This window comes from Hypanus sabinus, chromosome 31, assembly GCF_030144855.1.
Source record: "Hypanus sabinus isolate sHypSab1 chromosome 31, sHypSab1.hap1, whole genome shotgun sequence".
NCBI classification, from domain to species: domain Eukaryota; kingdom Metazoa; phylum Chordata; class Chondrichthyes; order Myliobatiformes; family Dasyatidae; genus Hypanus; species Hypanus sabinus.
In genome coordinates this window covers 9,068,945-9,075,994 of record NC_082736.1, presented here as the reverse complement: position 1 = coordinate 9,075,994, position 7,050 = coordinate 9,068,945, and the positions used below count along the sequence as shown (strand labels likewise).

At 46.9% G+C, this 7,050-nt stretch overlaps 2 pseudogenes; one reads left to right on the top strand and one right to left on the bottom strand.

The window, feature by feature from the left end:
• The first annotated feature begins 358 nt into the window (after nucleotides 1-358).
• LOC132383874 (histone H3-like) lies at nucleotides 359-762 on the top strand (annotated as a pseudogene).
• Nucleotides 763-2,945: 2,183 nt separating this feature from the next.
• On the bottom strand, nucleotides 2,946-5,583 carry LOC132383637 (histone H3, embryonic-like; annotated as a pseudogene).
• Between the last annotated feature and the right edge of the window lie 1,467 nt (nucleotides 5,584-7,050).

The window sequence follows — 7,050 nt, the reverse complement described above, 5'->3', positions numbered from 1 at the left end:
ACATATTAAACTGCAGAAAATACCGTTTTCTCACCACACCAGCACAAGTTTTGACCTACAATTCGGTAATTACAATGGGATTTGAAATTCATCGGGCGCCTATCACAGTGCATTCTGATTGGATGAAGTCCGACCGTCAGTTAACAGTTTCCCATTTTGTCCTAAATTGTGATTTGCCACCAGCCTGCTTGAAATTAATAAACCAATCACAGCAAGTGGATCCTATAAAAGACAGCTGGTGTTCAGCTAATCATAAGCGATGGGACGGCCCTTCCCAGCTGTATAAAAGCCTGTGCTGGAGCCCGTTTCGTCTATCTTGTTCGTGTATTTCAGCTTGAGTTCTTACTCCCGAAGCAGAATGGCCCGCACCAAGCAGACAAATCGACTGGCGGAAAAGCTCCTCGCAAACAGTTGGCAACCAAAGCGGCGCGGAAGAGCGCTCCTGCCACCGGAGGAGTGAAGAAGCCTCATCGCTACCGGCCCGGCACCGTGGCTCTGAGGGAGATCTGGCGCAACCAGAAATCCACCGAGCTACTCATCTGCAAACTTCCCTTCCAGCGCCGGGTCCGGGAGATCGCTCAGGACTTCAAAACCGATCTGCGTTTCCAGAGCTCGGCCGTCATGGCCCTGCAGGAGGCAAGTGAGGCTTACCTGGTCGGGCTCTTTGAGGACACTAACCTGTGCGCCATCCACGCCAAGCGAGTCACCATTATGCCCAAGGACATCCAGTTGGCCCGCCGCATCCGCGGGGAGCGCGCCTAAGCCCAGCCTACACTCCGAACACCAGAAAAGTCTCTTTTAAGAGCCACCACTACTGCAAAGGGAAGAGCTGTAGCTTGCTGATCAGTGTATTATTGTAGCAGCGGTCTGCCATCTTGATGGGTTTTGCACTAATTGACCCCGATCATCAGTTCTGCGCCGACAGGGTAATTCAGCGAGGGACAGGAGATGAACGCACTTCCTCCCCATCAGGGTCTCATCTGGCCCTACAGTTCTCCCACAAATATGTCATGTACAGCTGGTTACCGTTTTGTTTGGTTTGGACATGGGGATATGTTCGTGCCCACTGTGCTTGGAGTGGGAGCATATCAACGCGAGGTGTACAGTAGGGGATTTTGGGGGGTGGTGACCACCGGGAAATAGTTTTTTTAAATTAGATATCACCCTCTTGTTCATTTTTGATATTGGTGTTTTATGTAAATTAACTATGTAGTTTTGTAGCTGGGATCTGCATGAAGGTCAGTCGGCAATGCCACCGGTTAGTTTATCATATATCCTCCCGCTGCAGTTCGTCCCAGAGACGGATCCCTGTCTCAACACGCCCCCTCCCCTCTCGCGTAGGTTTCAGCAGTTCCCAATCAACTCAGCTGAATCTCCGTTGGTGTCAATGTCTCAGTCACTCTTTCCCAGATCGGAGAAGGAATTGGGCCTGAAACTGCCCACATCCCATATCTCTCAAAACTCTGAATCAGCTCTTTTCTGAGAGGAGAGCCGTTGGGTTCAGATAATTACAAATGGTGGATTCTCAGTTCACTTTTTGACTGCTGTCTTCTTGGGTTTTGCGGATTTCGACTTCGGCTTCTTGGTCGCCTTCGTCCTCGGGGCTGCGGCTTTCTTGGGGCTCTTGGGCTTCGGTGCCGCCTTTCATAGCCACGGGTTTCTTACCTCCTGCTTTTTCGCAGCTGGTTTCTTAGCTGGAGTTTCTTATCTCCCTTTTTTTAGCCGCTGGTTTCTTGGCGCCAGGTTACTTGCTGGGAGATTCTTTGCCGATGGCTTGTTCGCTTTCTTCACCACCTTCACGGCACTTTTCCCTTGACCGGATTTAAGTGATAACATCCAAGGCATCTCCAAACCGGCCATGCGCCGTCTGGCTCGCCAAGGTGGCATCAAGCATATCTCGGGTCTGATCTACGAGGAGATCCGCGGGGTGCTGAAGGTTTTCCTGAAGAATGTGATCCGGGATGCGGTCACCTACACTGAACACGCCAAGCGCAAGACGGTCACTGCCATGGATGTGGTGTACGCTCTGAAACGCCAGGGCCGCACTCTCTATGGCTTCGGCGGCTGAAAAACTCCCACTTCCTCCCGAGCACAACACAAAGGCTCTTCTAAGAGCCACCCACCGCCTCACAGAGGGAGCCGTGTCCACAATCTTTTAATTATTTTTATCGATACATTAGGCTGAGTTACATTTCAAACATTAATCGGTTCCGCTTGAAATATACCTGCGATTCTGCCTTTCCAGTCGGTGATTACCACAAATCCTGAACGTATTAAGATCGATCTTAATCCTTTTATCCATCTTGGACAGAAATCAGTTCACTCGTTTAGAGAAACAATTCCGTAATTATGCATTTAAATTTTAACTCAGGGAATTAGATATTAAATATATTAAAATAAACTGACACTGTATAATCCGTCATATAATTAATGGTAAATACTTAAAAAAAAAACTGATTAAGTACAGTTGCTGTGTGCTCTGAAATTGGCGGACGATTTGAAATTAATCCTACTCCAAAAACGCTATATTCCATTTGGATGAAGTCCGACCGCCAGTAAATTCCTACAATTCCTTCAGTATGTACGTGGTGTGTGAGGTAGTTTTTCCTCTCTCAGGAGCTCTGTGTTTCTGATAAACCGCTGGAAATTGGCGGGTGTAGAAGGTGAGAGTCCGGTTCAGCCCTGTCCGTCACTCTGACTTTGTCTCCTCCAGTCCTGTCTCTCTGCGCCCTTCTCGGGCAGGAGCAGTAGCAGAGGATTGGAGGATGGATTATGTTATGCAGTCACTTGGGATCGAAGGAAAACCGAACACAGGAAACTGCAGATGGTGGTGAAGGGTCCAGGCCTGAAACGTCGGCTGTTTTCTCGCTGCCTGGCCTGCTGAGTTCCTCCAGCATTGTGTGTATCGCTGCAAGGAAAAGCCTGCGAGCTTCAGACTGGTGAGGCTAGTGTCTGGAAGGAGAGATCACGTGATCCAGGGCAGTGGCTACAATATTGGCCTGGTGGTAGGAGACAAAGTCATTGGTTATACTGGAGTCCTGTGATCAATAGGGTGGCACAGGGATACGAGTCAAGTCTGCTGCTGCAATTCATTTATTAATGACTCGGCGGACAAAATCAATGTCAAAATCAATGGCTCAGCAAATTTACCGATGTCCCTAAAGTTGGTGATATCGTGGATTGAGAAATAAAATGTAACTAGCAATACAACAGGACGGTGATCAATGAAGTCAGTGATTTGAGGAATGACAGATAAATGTGAAATGTTCCATTATCAAAGACGAACCAGGGCAGAACTGCCGTGGGGAATGGTGGGTCCCTGGGAGTGCTGTAAAACAGAGAGACTTCGGGGTGCAGAAATCGAATTCCTTCAAAGTGTAAACACAGGTAGGCAGGACGGTGAAGAAGGTGTTTGCCACCCTTGTGTTGTTCAATCATGTGCGATCACCCATTCCCAGGAAAAAAAAAAACTACAAGAGTCATTTCCACACGGGGATGTTCAGAGGGACCTGGGCATCCTTGTAAACAAATCACCTGAGTTAACATGCAGATACAACAAGTAATGAGAGAGGCAAACAGTATTTTGTCCTGTGTTCCAGGAGGAGTGGAGAAGAGGGGTACAGATGTCTCACTGGGATTCTATAGGGCCCTGGTGAGAGCATACCTTGAATACAGTGTCCGGGTTTTGTCACACTTCCTCAGGAAGGATATCCCTGCAATAGAGGGAGATCAGTGGCTGTTCCCCACACAGACTGGGCTGGTTCCAGGGATGGAGGGTTGGTTATGTGAGAGGAGAGTGAGTGGGATGGGTCTGTATTCCCTGCAGTTCATGAGAAAACAAGGAAATCTGTTAGATTCTTTCAAGGATGTGACAGACAGTAGGAAAGGGAGATCCTTACCTTGAATGAGAGCTCCATAACTGAGGAAAATACGCTCAGAATGAGGCATAAATCACAAACACGAGAGAATTAGCTGATGCTGGAAATCCAAAGCACCACACGCAAAATGCTGGAGGAATTCAGCAGGACAGGCAGTCTTTATGGAAAAGAGTAAACAGTCAACAATTAGGGCCGAGACCCTTCCATCAGATCTCAGGGTGAAGGTTCTCAGCCCGAAGCATCGACTCATTACTCTTTTACGTCAGAATGAGATGACATGCATTCAGGATGGAAATGAGATTATATCTCTTTAATCAGAGAACCAAGAACTTCTGTATTCCTTATATAAGTAATCTGGAGCCTCAGGTGCTGAGTTGTGTCAAAGTTGAGATCACCAGTCTCTGGGAGAGTTTTGGTCACTAAGTCCACAGGACCATAAGATACAGGAGCAGAATTCAGCCTGCTCTGCCATGTCATCATCACTGATGAATTTTTCCTCTTGCCTCTTATCTTCCCTTGTATCCCTGACCACTAAACAATCTATGAATCTCTGCCTATACCCAGTCAATTGGCAAAAAGTTCCACTCTCTAGCTGAAGAAATTCCTCCTCATCTCCATTCTAAAAGGATGCCCCTCTATTTTGAAGCTGTGTGGTCTGGTTTTTGACACTCCCATCACTGGAAAAATCCTCTCCACATCCACTCAATCAAGCCCTTTCACTATTTGATTGGTTTCAATTCGGTAACACTTCTTTCTTCGATGTTCCAGTGAAGAGAGGCCCAGAGCCATGAAAGGCTCTTCATATGACAAGCCATTTAATTGTGGTAAAATTCTGCATTTATGACGTCATGTCAGCAGAAAAAGTTCTGGATTTCAGAGATTTTTGTATTTTGGAATTATGGACGAATCTGCACAACCTTAATTACTAGTTTGTACTTCAGTAAACACTGTTAGTTTAACTTGAGCAATCCCAGGAACACAGGTGCAAAATAAATACAGACGTAAATTTAAAATAGGGAAGTTGTAACTTAATTGAGGGTAAAGCCTGATTACAAGGCCTCAGAACATTCTACACTCTAAATGGTCAAAATAAAGCCAAGAAACAAAGTTGAAAATACCCACAACAAGCCTGTCATTATCTTGGTCCGTGGGATAAACACAAGACGGGCCTGATCAACCCTGACTCGGTCACCTGGGCACGAGGGTCTCATGATTAATGACCCCAAGCCCACAATGACCCCAGGTTGCAGTACCGATGATGTATCCCTTTGCAGACCCAGTTCTTTAAGCCAAGTGGGGTTGGACAACGTTAATGAAAGGCATCGGCTAGATTAAAGTTCCTCCACTACACTACCCTATCGACCATCGCCCAACATATCTCACCATACTAAACTGGACAGCCTGATCGCTCCCAGGCCCACATGTACATCCACCAGCCCTACCCTCATACCTAATCGTAAGAAGGATTTTGAAGTCCGGAGCGATCTCTGGCAACAGGCGCTGGAATGGAAGTTTGCGGATGAGCAGCTCGGTGGATTTCTGGTAGCGCCGGATTTCCCTCACAGCCACGGTGCCGGGCCGGTAGCGATGAGGCTTCTTCACTCCGCCGGTGGCAGGAGCGCTCTTCCACGCTGCCTTGGTCGCCAACTTTGCGAGGAGCTTTTCCGCCAGTCGATTTGCGCGCTGTCTGCTTGGTGCGGGCCATTCTGCTTCAGGAGTGAGAACACAGGCTGAAATACATGAACAAGATAGACGCAGCGGGCTCCTGCACAGGGTTTTATACCGCTGGGAAGGGCCGTCCCATCGCTTATGATTAGCTGAACACCAGCTGTCTATTAAAGAATCTACTTGCTACGATTGGTGTATTAATTTCAAGCAGGCTAGCGGTGAATAACAATTTAGGACAAAATGGGAATCTGTTAACTGGCGGTCGGACATCATCCATTCAGAATGCACTATGATAGGCGCCCGATGAATTTCAAATCGCATTGCAATTACCGAATTGTGGGTCAAACCTTGTGCTGGTGTGGTGAGAAAACGGTATTTTCTGCAGTTTAATATGTCGCTGAGGAACTGATGCAGGAGGGATGTCTTCAGATTCATGGATCAATTGGCTCCCTTCCCGGCAAGTGGGAAACCGGGACATATAAGGCCAATTGCATCTGAACCGGTGGGGAACCAACATCCTCACCAGGAGGTTTGATGGTGTCTCTTGACAGAGTTTGAACTGGAATCGCAAATGGGAAAATGTATGTATGACAAGACAGTCTGAAAAGAACGAGAGCCAGTGTCAGGCTGATAAACATGCTGGGACCGATGGGCTGAAATGAGTTTACTTCAACATTGGGAGTATTATGTTGTCGGACAGACAGGGCTGGCAGGTCAACGCTCTTGCGATTCATTGTTTTACATGTGAGTGGGGTTTAACAGGAGCAGAGGTTACCCCACTGGGAATGTCACAACAAACTGGAAGGCTCATTTACAGAAGCAATTTGCAGTTGCACTGATAGAATTATCATACTGGCCCCCAATAACCAGTGCAGGGACTTTAACTTCCCTAGAATTGATTGGAACTTGCTTAATACTTAGATGCACAAGATTTCTTCAGCGAATCTTAAGAGTATTTGAAACATTATGTGCAGAGTCGAACAAGAGGAGAGAACAGGAGGAATTAGTTTTGGGAAATGAGCCAGGCCAGCTGACAGCTAAGAGTCAGTGAATATTCTGGGATCTTATTTTTCTTTCTTAGTGATGAGGAAGAATAAAATCATATCTTGTCTGAAGTCAAGGGGCATTGATTGGGAGCAGCAACTGTCAGACAAGTCCACATCTGACATGTGGGAGTTGTTCAACGACCAGCAGCTCAGAGTTCAGGATTAGGATGTTCCTGTAAGGAGTAAGGACAAGGACGGTAAGGTAAGGGAACTTTGGATGAATGGAGAGATCCTAAATTTAGTCAGAAGGATATGGATGGTTTATGAAACTAAAACTGGGGAGAATATTGAGGTACAGGGTTTATGCACATTTGGAAAGGCATGGCCTGCTTAGGGACAATCAGCATGGCTTTGTGGAGGCAGATCACACTTGATAAAGTTGATTGAGGTTTCTGAGGAGGTGATGCAGACTCTAAGATATAGGATCAGAATTAGGCCCATCAAATCTGCTCCGTCAT